The 15,610-nt window shown below is 34.4% G+C and overlaps 1 pseudogene; it reads left to right on the top strand.

Annotated features, from left to right (window-relative positions):
* The first annotated feature begins 3,762 nt into the window (after positions 1 to 3,762).
* Positions 3,763 to 4,215, top strand: LOC126797232 (uncharacterized oxidoreductase At4g09670-like; annotated as a pseudogene).
* The last annotated feature ends 11,395 nt before the right edge of the window (positions 4,216 to 15,610 follow it).

Below are 15,610 nucleotides of genomic sequence, written 5' to 3'. Positions count from 1 at the left end.
GGACACTATAGAAAAATAGTGACTGCAAGGGTGCTAATGAGATTACACTGTTATCAGTGTGTATTATCCCAATAGACACCGTTTCTATTAGTATGCAATGGGGGATTTGTAGTAGTGTTGATGTTCAAAAGCTGCAATATTGGTGAAATCTCGAGAATGCTGAGATGCCAGTAACTTGAGCCTAAATTCACTGTTATTGTCACGATAAAGATTTTCGCATATTTAGAGGTGCCAGCTAGCCTACTAGGGTCAAAACTTCATCAAAATCGTTATGAACGTCATCACGTACTAGGGTACGCGCTTTACATATTTATACACAAATGAATGGAACTGTCGAAGTCACCACTCTTCAGGATATTGACAAATTGATATGACAAAATGCTAGTAAAATAGTTAATTTTAGAAATATAGGGTAGTAAATTGGCTAATTATGAAAACTTAGGATAACAATGGTTGTAGGAAAAAAAGTCCTAGTGGCTGATTTGCAATCCTAGATTTACCTTTGGTAAATTGTATAGAAAATACTCAAATCTAGGGGTGGACACGGGTCCATTCGGTTCGGTTTTGGACAAAACCCATAACCCAACCCAAATTTTAAATTCGGTTCGGTTCGGTTCGGTTTTTCTATTTTAGAGACTGTGACCCACAACCCAACCCAACCCGTACGGTTCGGTTCGGTTCGGTTTTTTTTTCGGTTTTACCCGTATGTAAAATACGTAATATTATATATTAATTTTAAAAGTACAAAATTTAACATAAAGATGAAAAACTAATAGTCTAATGATTATTTCATACCTAATTGACTTATGCCTCATCATTTAGCCCGTGGATCTGTAAAGCTCGTCGAGGCCCGCAAGCCCGATGGGTTTTTACCCGAAAACAACACTATTATGTCATAAGGGAAGACCCATTACCAATATGCGAACACTAAAAGTCGTTTGCATATATGAAATCACCTAATTTTTCTCACCGATTGTGTGCGGTCGCACCAAAAAATTCCATTTGGCAAAGCCCCGGTCAATGAGGATTTTAATGTCAAAACGCCTTTTTTCTTGACCATAAGTATGGACGATCAATCAATATCCAAATCGGACGAAATTTTTACGGGTTCCCTAAATATATATACTGATCACATCTGCTGGTGTCGATCGACCATATTTCGAACTGGAGTTATCGATTGCTGAAGTGTCCACTAATGTATCATACCTTTATATTAGATTTATAATAAAACTATCGCATTATGAAGCGACTTTATGAAGTAAACTTTTAGGGATCGATCGACACCATCCGATGTGATCAGTATATATATTTAGTGACCATGTAAAAATTTCATCCAATTCGGACCTAGTTTGACCGTCAGAATTTCCGGTAAACTGAAAACACCACTAATTTGTCCTAAAGGAGAATCCATTACAAAGATGCGAGCGCCGAAAGCCGTTTGCATATCTGAAGTCACCTAATTTATGTTACTTATCATGCGGGGTCGCACTGAAGAAATCTATTTGGCAAAGCCCCGGTCAATCAGGTTTTATTATGTGAAAACGCCTCTTTTTTGGTTGACCGTGGGTACGAACGGTCAAACCATGTCCAAAATGGACGAAATTTTTACGGGGTCCCTAAATATATATACCAATCACATCTGCTGGTGTCGATCGACCATATTTCGAATTAGAGTTGACGATCACCTAAGTGTCAACTAATGTATCATAACCTTTATATTAGGTTTAAAATAAAACTATCGCATTATGAAGCAACTATATGAAGGAAACTTCTAGGGATCGATCGACACCATCCGATGTGATCGTTATATATATTTAGTGACCCTACAAAAATTTCATCCAATTCGGACCTTATTTAACCGTCGGAATTTTTGGTAAATCGAAAACATCACTATTATGCCATAAGGGAGGACCTATTACAAATATACGAACGCCGAAAGCCGTTTGCATATTTGAAATCACCTAATTTTTGTTACTTATCATGCGAGGTCGCACTGAAGAAATCTATTTGGCAAAGCCCCGGTCAATGAGGTTTTATTATGTGAAAACGCCTCTTTTTTGGTTGACCATAGGTACGAATGGTCAAACCATGTCCAAAATGGATGAAATTTTTACGGGGTCCCTAAATATATATACCAATCACATCTGCTGGTGTCGATCGACCATATTTCGAATTAGAGTTGACGATCACCTAAGTGTCAACTAATGTATCATAACCTTTATATTAGGTTTAAAATAAAACTATCGCATTATGAAGCGACTATATGAAGGAAACTTCTAGGGATCGATCGATACCAGCCGATGTGATTGTTATATATATTTAGTGACCCTATAAAAATTTCATCCAATTCGGACCTCATTTAACCGTCGGAATTTTTGGTAAATCGAAAACATCACTATTATGCCATAAGGGAGGACCTATTACAAATATGCGAACGCCGAAAGCCATTTGCATATCTGAAATCACCTAATTTTTGTTACTTATCATGCGCGGTCGCACTAAATAAATATATTTGGCAAAGCCCCGGTCAATGGGGTTTCAATATGTGAAAACGCCTCTTTTTTAGTTAACCGTAGGTACGAACGGTCAAACCATGTCCAAAATGGACGAAAATTTTACGGGGTCCCTAAATATATATACCAATCAGATCTGCTGGTGCCGATCGACCATATTTCGAATTAGAGTTGACGATTACCTAAGTGTCAACTAATGTATCATAACTTTTATATTATGTTTAAAATAAAACTATCGCATTATGAAGCGACTATATGAAGGAAACTTCTAGGGATCGATCGACACCAGCCGATGTAATCGGTATATATATTTAGTGACCCTATAAAAATTTCATCCAATTCGGACCTCATTTAACCGTCAGAATTTTTGGTAAATCGAAAACACCACTATTATGCCATAAGGGAGGACCTATTACAAATATGCGAACGCCGAAAGCCGTTTGCATATCCGAAATCACCTAATTTTTGTTATCTATCATGCGCGCTCGCACTAAAGAAATATATTTGGCAAAGCCCCGGTCAATAGGGTTTCAATATGTGAAAACGCCTATTTTTTAGTTAACCGTAGGTACGAACGGTCAAACCATGTCCAAAACGGACGAAATTTTTACGGGGTCCCTAAATATATATACCAATCACATCTGCTGGTGTCGATCGATCATATTTCGAATTAGAGTTGGCGATTTCCTAAGTGTCAACTAATGTATCATAACATTTATATTAGGTTTAAAATAAAACTATCGCATTATGAAGGAAGCAAGACGGCTAAATAATGCGCCTCTTATACATTAGGTCAATTAGGTTAGAAATTATGTGCGGCTGTGAGGCCGACCACACTATTTTTTTTATTAAAAAAATAATAATAATGTAAAATTATAAATATGACAAAATGGTGTCGTTTTGTAACGTTGACCATTGACTTCGGGTTGTTCGGGTTGGTTCGGTTTCTAAGGGACTGAACCCAAAACCCAACCCAAATAGAATCGGTTCGGTTCGGTTTTTTTATTTTCGGTTCGGTTAGATTCGGGTTTCGGTTTGTTCGGATTCGGTTTGGGTTCGGGTCCGGTTTTTTTCGGTTTTCGGGTCAGTTTGTCCACCCCTACTCAAATCTGGGTCCATTTTGGAAAAGAAAGAAGCCACAAAATCAAAACCCAACATATGAAAATTGGTAGATAGTTAGATACCACTAGATTTGAGAATAGGGAGCCTTAGTGAAACCACACAAAGGCCAGGTAGCCAGAACACAGAAATGTCTGAGAATCCAAAAATACGTTTTGGCATATTTGGCATGTGCAAACATTAGCTAGAAAGGTAGCTCGCGCCATAAACTTGGCACCCAACAATGGGCTCGCTCCATTGACAAAGCTCACAGCTTCGCAGCCAACAATGGGCTCTCCTCTCAGACCCTCAAAATCTACGGCAGCTATGATCAACTACTCGATGACCCATGTGTCGACGCTGTGTACATGCCTCTACCCACTAGTCTTCATCTTCACTGGGCTGTCTTGGCTGCCCACAACAAGAACTCAAGAAGCACTTGCTCTTGGAGAAACCAGCAGCTCTTGATGTGTGTGAGCTTGATCAGATTCTCCAAGCTTGCCAATCCAACGGTGTGCAGTTCATGACTTGCAGTATGTGGCTGCATCAACCTAGGACTGCCAAGTTGAAGGAGTTTATCTCTGATTCCAAGCTCTTTGGCTGAATCAACTATGTGAGTTACCAACTCTCGTCTCCTTGTTGCTGTAATTGAAAATACAAGATAGAACAAGAACGAGTAATAACAGCGGAATATATAGAAGAATTTTACTTTTCTATTGAATAAACGATATTACAATAATTACACCTTAATCAATAATAATATTATTCTCAAAAGTAAAAATACTTCTTACTTGATAGTCACAATCAAGTATGAAACAACCTCACTAAAATCGTTGCTTCAAGTGTCGATACAACCTCACTAAGATCGTTGTAATCACACGTACTTCAACTTCACTAAGTTTGTCGATGTTGCCACTAAGGTCTTCAATGTAGTCACTAAGATATCCTAGCACAAAGCTCTTATTTGATGTGAATTTTCTCTCTCTTGTTCTCACCCTTTCTCTTTCTTGTCTATGTCTCCTTTTTCCACCAAAACCTACTGCCTATATATATATATATATATTATCCCATACAACAGCCCATCCCTTAACCGTAGAACGACTAGGCAATCAATCCAAATCCCTTCCTAATATAACGTTAAATAGAAAAGGAAAAAATCCATATGAATATGGAATACACCTTTTATTATAAATCATTTTTCTATAATAATTTCTAATCACTATTTAACTAAATATATTTGAAAAAAAATATTCCCAAATATATTTAACTATCCTTGAAGAAATAATCGGCAAAGACTTCTATGGTAGGAAAAACAAACCATAATCTTTTCCTAGTCCAATTAGGAAACAACTTCAATTCTCCTTTTGCATATCAAATCTTCATGACTTGTCCTCTACACCTTTGCGATATTATATATTGTTACATTTTTATTTCCCATTGAGTTTGTACTGTGACAACTATATTGATATTATTGAGCAAGAGTCGCTTGGTTGTAGTACACTAAACATGTGTTGATTGTTATATTGTACGCGGTTTTAACATTGAGTCTTGTTGAAATATTTTCCGGTCTTCGGACTTTGTTGGCAGTAATCAAAACTAAGCCTTGGTCGGGTGTCGGTTACGATTCAGTTAGAGCTCTAGTCTGTCTGCCGGTGTACTACATGAGGGGTAACAGTGGGTTGCCTGGATCTCATGAGTACCCATGTTTTTGTGTGATATTGGGTAACAGATGGGTTGCCCAGTATCTGTCGGCGTACTGCATGAGGGGTAATAGATGGGTACCTGGGTCTCCTGAGTACCCGTGTTTAAATGTTATTTGGGTAAACAGATGAGTTGCCCAATGTCTCATGAGTACACATACTTTCTAATATTATTGAACAACCAGATGGGTCGTCCAGTGTCTCATGAGTACATTTATTTTTAAATATTATCAGTTATTTTCTTTTATATGCGATGTGTGTTATACTGTTGGTTTACTCATATGAGTTGTAAAGGTTATTGGGTTGGTGTTTACAATCCCGGTGCACCTATTCGATGGTGTATGAGATAGTTCTGCATGTGTGGATTAGCTTAATTGGAGGTCTTACTCTGAAGATTGTCGAAGTTTATTTCTTCTATTTGTGGTGAGGATTGAGAGAATTTTACATTTCTATTTGTTATAATAGTTGAATTATAAACTGATTATGTATTAATCAAGTCGATTGAGTCGTACTATGAACTCAGTTTCGATACACTGTTACTATAAGATTATTTCAATATATTTGAAATTATTTTAGAGTTTTTATGGCTTTGATTTCAAGTTTTATCATTCGAAATTTCGGGGTTGTAACACATTAACATATTCAGCTACTGTTGTAGGCAATGAGTGCAAATTTGTTTCTAGCTATGTCATGCAACTAAATTCTTACCAACGAAGAAACAACCACCACTAGTACTTTTCGATCTTGCAGATTACCTCTCCAATCTGCATCAGAATAACCTGCAATTTCTCTTTAATTTTCTCTTTAATAAAATTTACTAGAACTTTGTTAATTTCCACATTTTCAGTGTCGGAGCTTTCTGCGTTTTCTCCTTTGTGTGACGCAATTTCCATTGTCCTTCCTCTGGTCCGAACGCATTCTTCAATGACATCTCTAGTTGAATGATCTTTCTGAACCTGTTTAAAAACTGTACGAAATTTTGTTACAGGTTGTAAACTTTTATCAACTTCTCTTGATTATCCATGTGACTGCACATTTGTATTATTAGTTCTTGGTAACCCATCATCAGATAATTCAGACAAATGTATATAATGATTAGCAGTTACATCTATAAAGTCAATTACAGTTCTAGTTTCTTTTATCATCAGATTCATAATCTATATCAATACAACACATATTACAATAAGCTTCTATGTGGCTCTCGTCTTCCTTTTTCCTCAAGGCTTTCTTACCTGGATTTCTCTGAGTCTTTTTCACATCCTGCTTAGTTTTTTTTTTTAAGATTTAGATAAACAAACAAAGTGAGAAATATCACATAAAAAATGACCATGTTATTCTAACTTATTTCGAATATCTTTAATATCTTTATCATATCTGTCATTCGATTTGATCACTTTTGAATTGAAGGAAGTCTGAATATTCTCAGTTTTTTCATGTTCTCCAACATATGTTTCACTTGCTTTCGAAGTTGTTTGTCCACTAATAAAATGAGTAGAGACATTAGAATTTCTATTTCAGTTAGACTTACCAGTATATCCAAGTCCGGTTCTATCATTGTAGCTCTTCCATTAACTCAAAATGTAAGATAAAGATTTCAAACTATTTTGAAATTTTCCAATCTTGTTATCTGTTCTATCAAGCAAAACCTGCAACTTGTCAAGTTTAGAGTTTAATAAATCAATTCGATTGTCTTTTTCGATCACCTCATCCTAGAGCATTTGAATCTTTGATAGAGGCCATTTTATTTTAAGCACATGATCACCATTGTCACTTTTATTTCTCAGGTTCAGTTTCTCCACTTCCCATTCCAATTTTGAACCTTTCAGGTTCTCCACTTGTTGCTTTAATAGAACATTCTTTTATGAAATTTTCTCAGCAGCCTTTATAACTTTTGCTTGATATTCAAACATCTCATTATCCTCATAACTGTTTCCTCCATCTTCTTCTTGATCCTCTTCATCCTCAGTTTTTGAACCTGCATAATCTAAAGAAAAAGAAGACACAAGAGCACAAGTTTTGTCCCTTTTTAGAGAACTATCATCATCATCACTCCAAGAGGATTTGTAAGCCATATTACCTGAATCAAATTTCTTATTTCCACAGTTAGTAGCAACGTGGCCAATGTCACCACAAGTATAACACTTCTTATTACAATTACTACTACTTCCATACTCATACTTGTTTTGTGAGTAATTGTCATTACGTTTCTCAAAACGCCTATTATTTCCATTAAAATTCCTCATAGAATTTTGATTATTTTGTTCATTTGAATTTGGCTTTCTTTGACTAAAAAATTTCTCAAATTCTAAAATCAACAATTCATTATTTTCAGCCTCCTCAGATCTTGATTTAGGATTTTTTGTAACTCTTACAACAATATTTTTAGAATTCTTACCTTTTGGTCTTTCATCATCTTCAAGCTCCATCTCCCAAGCCTTCAGGTGTCCAATCAACAAGTCCACAAAATATATGTTGAGATTATATTGTTCCTGAATCGTTGTCTTTTTCATCATGTATGACTTTGGAAGAAACCGTAATAGTTTTCTTACAATATCATATTCTTGTAAAAGTCTTCCAAGGCTTTCACACAAACTAGAGATATCAGTAAAATGACTATAAAAATCATCAATAGTTTCATCATCTCTCATTTTTAAAGTATCGATTTCAGAATAATATTGATGTAATCTTTGTTCTTTTACAGTATCATTACCTTCATTTAAAACACAAAGTTTATCCCAAACCTGTTTGGCTGTAACACAATTATGAACTCTTTTATTTTCTTCTCTACTCATTGATGCATATAGAGCATTAAGAGCCTTGTGATTTCCTTCACTGGCCTTAATCTCTTTTTCAGTCCACTCATTTTCGTCTTTTTAATTCACGAGTGGATGACCCCTCAGTAGCTTTTGAATCAACATCTTTCATTGGAGGTTTCCATCCACGTTCAACGATTCTCCATGCATGAAAATCAATACCATATATAAAGGATCTCATTTGAAGCTTCCAATGAGTGAAATCCATACTGTTGAGCATGGGTGGTTGATTCAATCCTTGACGTTCCATCTTTAATTCCATAGATTTCACTAAGTACGTCTAGTGACATGTTCTAGTACCAAATGAAAATACAAAATAGAACAAGAACGAGTAATAGGAGCGGAATATATAGAAGAATTTTACTTTTCTATTGAATAAACGATATTACAATGATTACATCTTAATCAATAATAATATTATTCTCAAAAGTAAAAATACTTCTTACTTGATAGTCACAATCAAGTATGAAACAACCTCATTGAAATCGTTGCTTCAAGTGTCGATACAACCTCACTAAGATCGTTGTAATCACACGTATTTCGACTTCACTAAGCTTGTCGATGTTGCCACTAAGGTCTTCAATGGAGTCACTAAGATATCCTAGCACAAAGCTCTTATTTGATGTGAATTTCTTATGGAAAACATATTCCCAAATTCATTGAACTATCCTTGAAGAAACAATCCGCAAAGAATTCTACGGTAGAAAAAACAAACCATAATCTTTTCCTTGTCCAATTAGGAAACAACTTCAATTCTCCTTTTGCATATCAAATTTTCATGACTTGTCCTCCACACTTTTGGATCTTCATCAACTATATGGAGACCAATATATGTACCTTCAGTAATGTATTAGCAAGTTCATTCTTATTTGGATTTTGGTCTCTAACTCAATCTTGCAGTTTAGACTTTAATTGGCTGTGCGTGTTTAGTTATTAGACTAGTGCCTTGTGACCAAAGAAAGATGAATTTTGAGAAAGTTGTCTTAATTTGATTGTTGCAGCAGTTATTTGTTGAATGTAGTTTGAATCAGTTGATTATACAATGGGAACCACTGGACCAAACTATTGCAACAATTCACAGTTCTTTCCTATCCCACACGTCCATGGACTTGTCTATATCTGTTTCTAATGGTAGCATCCGTTGCAATGACTATATAATTCCGTATGCAGAGAATATTCTAGTTTCTGACCATAATGGAAACGGAAATTGAAGTTTTCCGTCCCTAAATGCTTTATTGGAAAAATAGATGAATTATTTGGGACGAAGGTTGTGCCATTACCTAAATTTGCCACGAAATACACATATCCGTCTCCATAAATTAATAAGGCCACAAATAAACTGTCCATCCCCAATCAGTCTGTACCATTTGCCCCTTTCGCTAGTAGTGAATTATTCTACATTTGAATTCACATCAGGTGTAAAGTTTGCATAACTCCACATTGGGTGGATTGTAGTACCTAAAGAAGTTAGAGTGGTTTCTCGCAAGTATTGCCAAGGGCATCAGGGAATTTGGGTTTCCTCTGGACAAAAAATTGCCACAAATTAGCAAAAATACGCAACTAGTATTGGATGCAGTGAAGATATCCATTGATCTTGGCTCTGAACCTGTAAAGGTGTGATTCTGATGGCTTTTGATTTACTCATGTTCTGGTAACTACATACATTGAGCATGTAATATATCACATCATACATTAGATTTCTTGAAGATCATTAAATCTTGATGTTCCTCGAGTAAAATCAATAAGCAGATGTTCTTCTTTACTATAGTTTTATCTATTGATGATTTCTACACTGAGAAATAATAAATAAAGAACGAAAGAGCGACTATATGAGTAAATGTTGCACCTTCACTTAGATATCTTGGTCTTTGGAGCATTTTTCTTCTCCCATCATAATTTCTTCAAATATAGTAGCATCTCTTCACGGAAAATCCATACCAAGATTGCTAAAACCAAATTCAGATCAAATTTAATTTATCAGCGGAGCTTTTCGATTATGGCACCCTTTAAAACAATTCTTGAGATTTCGAACTTCATATGCATTAAACTATTGAATAAGTTGATCATTCAAGATCATATAAAGCGAACTAGTATAATCCAAAAGAAAAGTCTACAATCAGAAGTCATATGTTTTAGGGTTTGGACACACCTTCGTAATGCTATGAACATTGTATGAGGATTACGGCTCTTGGTTGCGCAACTTTAAGAAAAACTGATGATATTTCTTAGTTTCACAATGATAGATCATGAATAAATAAATAAAACTACCTAACTATGTTTCCTTTAAGTTTCTGATCAATTCCCCAATGTACAAGGAAAAAATCGATCAACTTTTATTTATTTCCATGATACTTCTACGTCTCTATTTAGAATCACATTCATACAAATTAATTTCTTTTCAGACAAAAAAACAATAATTTTTGTCAATGTCTGAGATTTGTAAGAACCATTGAGCTCCAGAAACCTACTACAATACTTTCAAAATTGGGTGATTTTAATTGCACCTCCCTAATTGCTTATTGTACGTACCTCTATTTAAATTTTTTCTCAAAATCAGATTTTACTACTTTTCATCTGCACCTGATTTCTATTTCAATATAATTCATTCTTTTAGGAAATTCACTCTATTTGTGCCTTTGTCTATTCCACTTAGGAATTAGAACATCAAGTTCAATGTAGTAATAGGTTTAGGTTTCCTAGTATGTATCATGCAATCCTCTATAAATAGAGGCTCCTATCAATGAATAAGGTGATCTCTCCATTCTCTCTTTATAGTTCTCCTTAAACACTTCATCATGCACTTTAGCTCTAAAAAAATTGAGTTGTTTTAGAAAATTTATATTGTTTTTGACAGGTTAATATTGCAAACTCAAAGATTTGAAGACTCAAAGCTTGAAAATCCATGATTGACGAAAGAATATGTGGGTTATATTCGGGTTGGGGTTTCCATGACTCTGTTCCCTCTCATATTTTTCATATCACCTTTCTTAGAACGCGATATCTTTTTGGCAAACAAGTAATGTGGTTTGGAATCATGCGGTAAATTCGCCGACATATAGTGTAGTTTGGAACTACAACAAACAGTCGAAACAAGAGGACAAACTATTTGTGATTTGGAATCACAAGACCGGCATCAAAACCTTATCATGAGAGGTTTTGACCTAAATGAAATTTCATCCTCCTTTACAACTATGCATGGGTGATCATCTAATCCACCTTAAGTTTGACATTGACATGTTAGACTCTCAAAGTTGAGAATTTTGGCACTAAATTGAAGTCACAGGCTCTCATGTTTCTGAGACGCCATTTTTGCTCTCATTCTACGTTGCTAAAGCATAGAAAAGAGTGATCCTAGAGTTTTCTATGTTGGCAATACATAGTAAATACTAAATATTTATCCTATAGGATTATGGGACGCACTGAGCGAGCATTATGGAAATGTTCATACAATCTTCCAATGGGAAGAGATTCTCTTACTTGACTACAAACAGTCACCGACTTCAAGATGATTAAGTGTTGGGATTAGAAATTCTCTATTTAAGTACACTAACACATTGTAGTACTTATCAAGATACGAGACTTGACTTCTCATTCATTGAGCTAAGTGTTGCTTGGCGTCCACGCAATGCCAATATAATAGCATAAAGACATCCTTTCAATATCTAAGGGTACACGCTTATTCATTCCTTACATTGAGAAGAAAGACACAATAAGAAAATCTACCCATATTCCTAGGTCAACTTTGACGTGACCTGACATCTTACTCAATACAAAGTCATGAAATTGGTACCTTATTTCCATGTGTTTACTTTCCAGGAACGCCAACCATTTGATAATATCTATTATATTGAGTGAGTTATGGCTATCTTGCCAACGTAGGACAGTTTGGTCCAAGAACTTGCAGGTCAGTCTACCTTGACGGAGCTTTGTGAACAGCTTCGATTAAACTAGGTTATGAATAATATAAATGACTTTGGATATCGTTTAACTTATAAGAAACCAATTTTGATTCTTATTAAGACATCATTATATATATGAAATTAGACATATGTTCCATAGATAAAACTGATGTTTGTGATCATTTGTAACACCAGTTTATTATTTTAAATTATTGTCTTCTTTTTTTCTTCAGTAAATAATTTTCTCTCTATTCATAAGCAAGTATAACAATAAGAATATAAGATTCCAACAAAAAAAATTCATTAATACTATTGATGAAAAAAAGTACAAAAAGTATGGAGAAGAGGACATATAGCCTAAATTTCTCCACAAACAATAAGAAAAGAACTTGTCATTATTGCAATCTCCCAGACAAACCATATCAAGACATGAATTGTTTATGGATGCAGTAAGAGGAAAAAATAAACAGCTTTTTATAAGATAAAAGTACTTGTAACTTGAGTTTTGGTCCTTGCCTCCTTGGTGCAGCAGCCAATGGACCTAGCAAAAACAGTGTACCAATGACATATCTTTCACATACCATGATTAGAAAAGTTTTATATACTCGAAGACATATGTTGTTTAGAAATATGCAAACTAAAGGCAAGTTCAACCGCAATTGCAGCATTAATTAGGATATGGAATGTAGACAAAGACCATTTTAATGTCAACATAATTTACACATAGATAAATGAGGGTAATTGGTGTTGTACATAAAGTGAAAGTGTTCCAATTAAGCAATGAGAGAAATCCATATATATTTATTACAAAAATAAGACTTTTTTTTAATTATGAGAGCAATGTCACCTATACCACGAAAGTGCAGTGTCACTAGCCCTCAGAATCAATTTACTGGTGTAATTTTACTGTTCATTTAGATGATATTCAAGAAAAACAAGTATGGTCATCTGAGCTTTTGTTTATGTGATTTGGACAGAAAAGAACACTAGTTGATGTTTTTTTCCTCTTCTATCTAAAAGGATCAAAGGGTGATTTGTTTAACCTATATATGGCCGTTTTTCAAAAAGATTTATATCGCTTAAGCTGCTTAAGCCAGGGATTTGTGATTATAAGATTGTCAATCATGAGCGGATTAGCTAATAGCTATGTTTTATATTTATCTTGGGTAGTTTGGATTTTATTTTATTTTATTGGTGCCTCTTTGCATCAACTTCTTTTTTGGAGGTTCAGATTTGTCTCTCTATGATGTTGTTCTTATTTTGCTTTGGTTTCTGCCTAGGTGTTTTAATAGTATCCATGTACCTAAAGTTTATGTGAGCTTTGCCTGCTATCGGTAATTATAGTAGAAATAAGATAGCTTTGGTTAAATCCCTAAAAAAACAAATGACAAGAAAGGGAGAGTGTGCGAGAGAAATCAAAACCCCTTTATTCAGATGATCTTTATCTCAGTAGGACATTCTATGCCTTTGTTGTGAGGCAGTTAGACAGGTGTTGAATGTATTAGCTCTCTGCATCTATTGAAGCTCGAAGCTTGATAGTTTTGATATGTGATTTTAAATTTTTTTTTGTGGTTTCATGTATTGAAGCCACACCAGGTGAAGGCATTGTTGCCGCACTTAAAGAGATTTGGAAAGAGGTCAAGAATGTCAAGAATTTATATATGCTTGTTGTCGATTTTGACAACTTATTTCAGAAGAATTTAGTCTCAACTGCGAAGGGTAAGGAAGTGGAGGGTGACACATATGTTTACAAACCTTTTTTCAAGTTCTTTATGTACTTCATATCTCTACTTGTGGTTCAACCAAGCTATGTGCCACAACTTTTGATATCCTAGTTGTACTAGGGCATCGGTTGGTTTGGCACAACAAAAGTGGCCTTCTCACTGCGGCGGTGAGAGCTATGGCGTCTTGGTGCATGAGAGTCTTGAAGAAAGTAGCCACAAATTACTAAATAAGGGTGTTTGAGGTGTGTAAGGTTTAAGGAGAGTTTAGAGAGATCAATTATGGTATTTTGTGATGATGATTATAGGATAGTGAATGGTGAATACTATCATTTTCTAACGAGCTTGATAATATTTCCTAACTGTCAGTTAATCAACCTGAAATGAACTTCTTTGTTCTTTTTGGAGTTATGAAATTTTTTTAGTTATAATGTTGATTCAAGGACTACAATGTAAAGCTATTTTTATGAACGTACATATATATTTTTGAAAAGGTTTTAGGTATAAGTGATTTAAAAATAACATATAAGAGATTTGAAAATAACTAAATTGTGATTGCATATAAGTGATTTATTTCCTCTGTAAAAAAAGGTAAATTATTTTCAATTTCATTCGGCTCAAATTAATATTAATATGGATGGAAGAAATTATATCTTATGGTAATTTAGTAATAATCATACTAATATTCTATTTTGATATATGCATAGTGCATGCTAAGTGGAGCACATATTTTGGGGATAAATGAGAGACAATTTGGTAATGGTAGGAAAATATGAAACAAAATATAAAATTAAAGAACTCATGACTAAAGTGACGAAAATAATCCTCAAAATACGATCACAATGACATAAGTACTAAAAGAGAATACAAATGAGAACTCTAAGTACCAGATCCTATATACATATGTGTATCCACTGATGTATACTTACTGAAATACTATCGCCAAATGATTAAAAATAATTAATGGCCACTCTCACCGGTTCTATAATTTTTTTATCTATATATATATATGATAAAAAAATAATTTAGTTAGAATCGATTCAAATTAAAAAGTGAAAAAAGAATGAAATATTCATTGATCAAAACATTCACTCCATAATAGTCCGATAACTTTTTTTAGAATTTTTTAATCAGATAAGAATAAAGATAGAGTTCCATTTTATATGTTAATATCGACTTATCCGTTTTTCATACATTAGGGACCAATTGTTCAAATAATCATACATCAGGTATTATATGAAGAATTTAAAATTTGTCCAAGTTATCGTCCTCTTCGGCCCTTCTTTTCACAATTGCAGCAGCCCAGTCTTCACATTGTCCAAATTCTCCTTAAAGAAATCATTCATTATTTCAGACGAGATTTTAGGAGAATATGGAGAGCCCAATCCCACGGGCTCTCAAAAGTCTTTAGAAAGGAAACTTCTGCTAGAACTAATCCTCTTCATGAATTGGAGGATTTGGTTTCCAATAAGTGATGAATTTAATTGAAGAGCGGCGTATTCTCCTAGCAATACAAAAGGGGTACTTGAGCAAATTTGGTGCTCCTCTTCTTTCAACCGAGAACTCTATTTTGTACTTCTCAAACATATGAATAATTTTCCGGTTTACATTATTTTTATGGAGAACTAATCTCTTAGCTAAGGTTATGGGTGAAGCTTTGGATTTCTTATGTAGTTTTTATTAATTCAATTTGACTGGAACTTCAATGCAAATTTAGTTTATAATTGTTCAATTCTTTTTTTTGTTTTTACCTTTGTTGAAGTTGATGAGTATTCAATAATCTATTTCATGGTTCAATCATGTTTTTCCTAGTGTAGTATAAATATCCATGCTTCTAAGATTAAGTGTTTGACAGGTTGATAAACA

Source organism: Argentina anserina, chromosome 1, assembly GCF_933775445.1.
Source record: "Argentina anserina chromosome 1, drPotAnse1.1, whole genome shotgun sequence".
Taxonomy (NCBI): Eukaryota; Viridiplantae; Streptophyta; class Magnoliopsida; order Rosales; family Rosaceae; genus Argentina; species Argentina anserina.
Note: the sequence above shows the minus strand (reverse complement) of the source record. Positions and strands in the feature narration are given on the sequence as shown.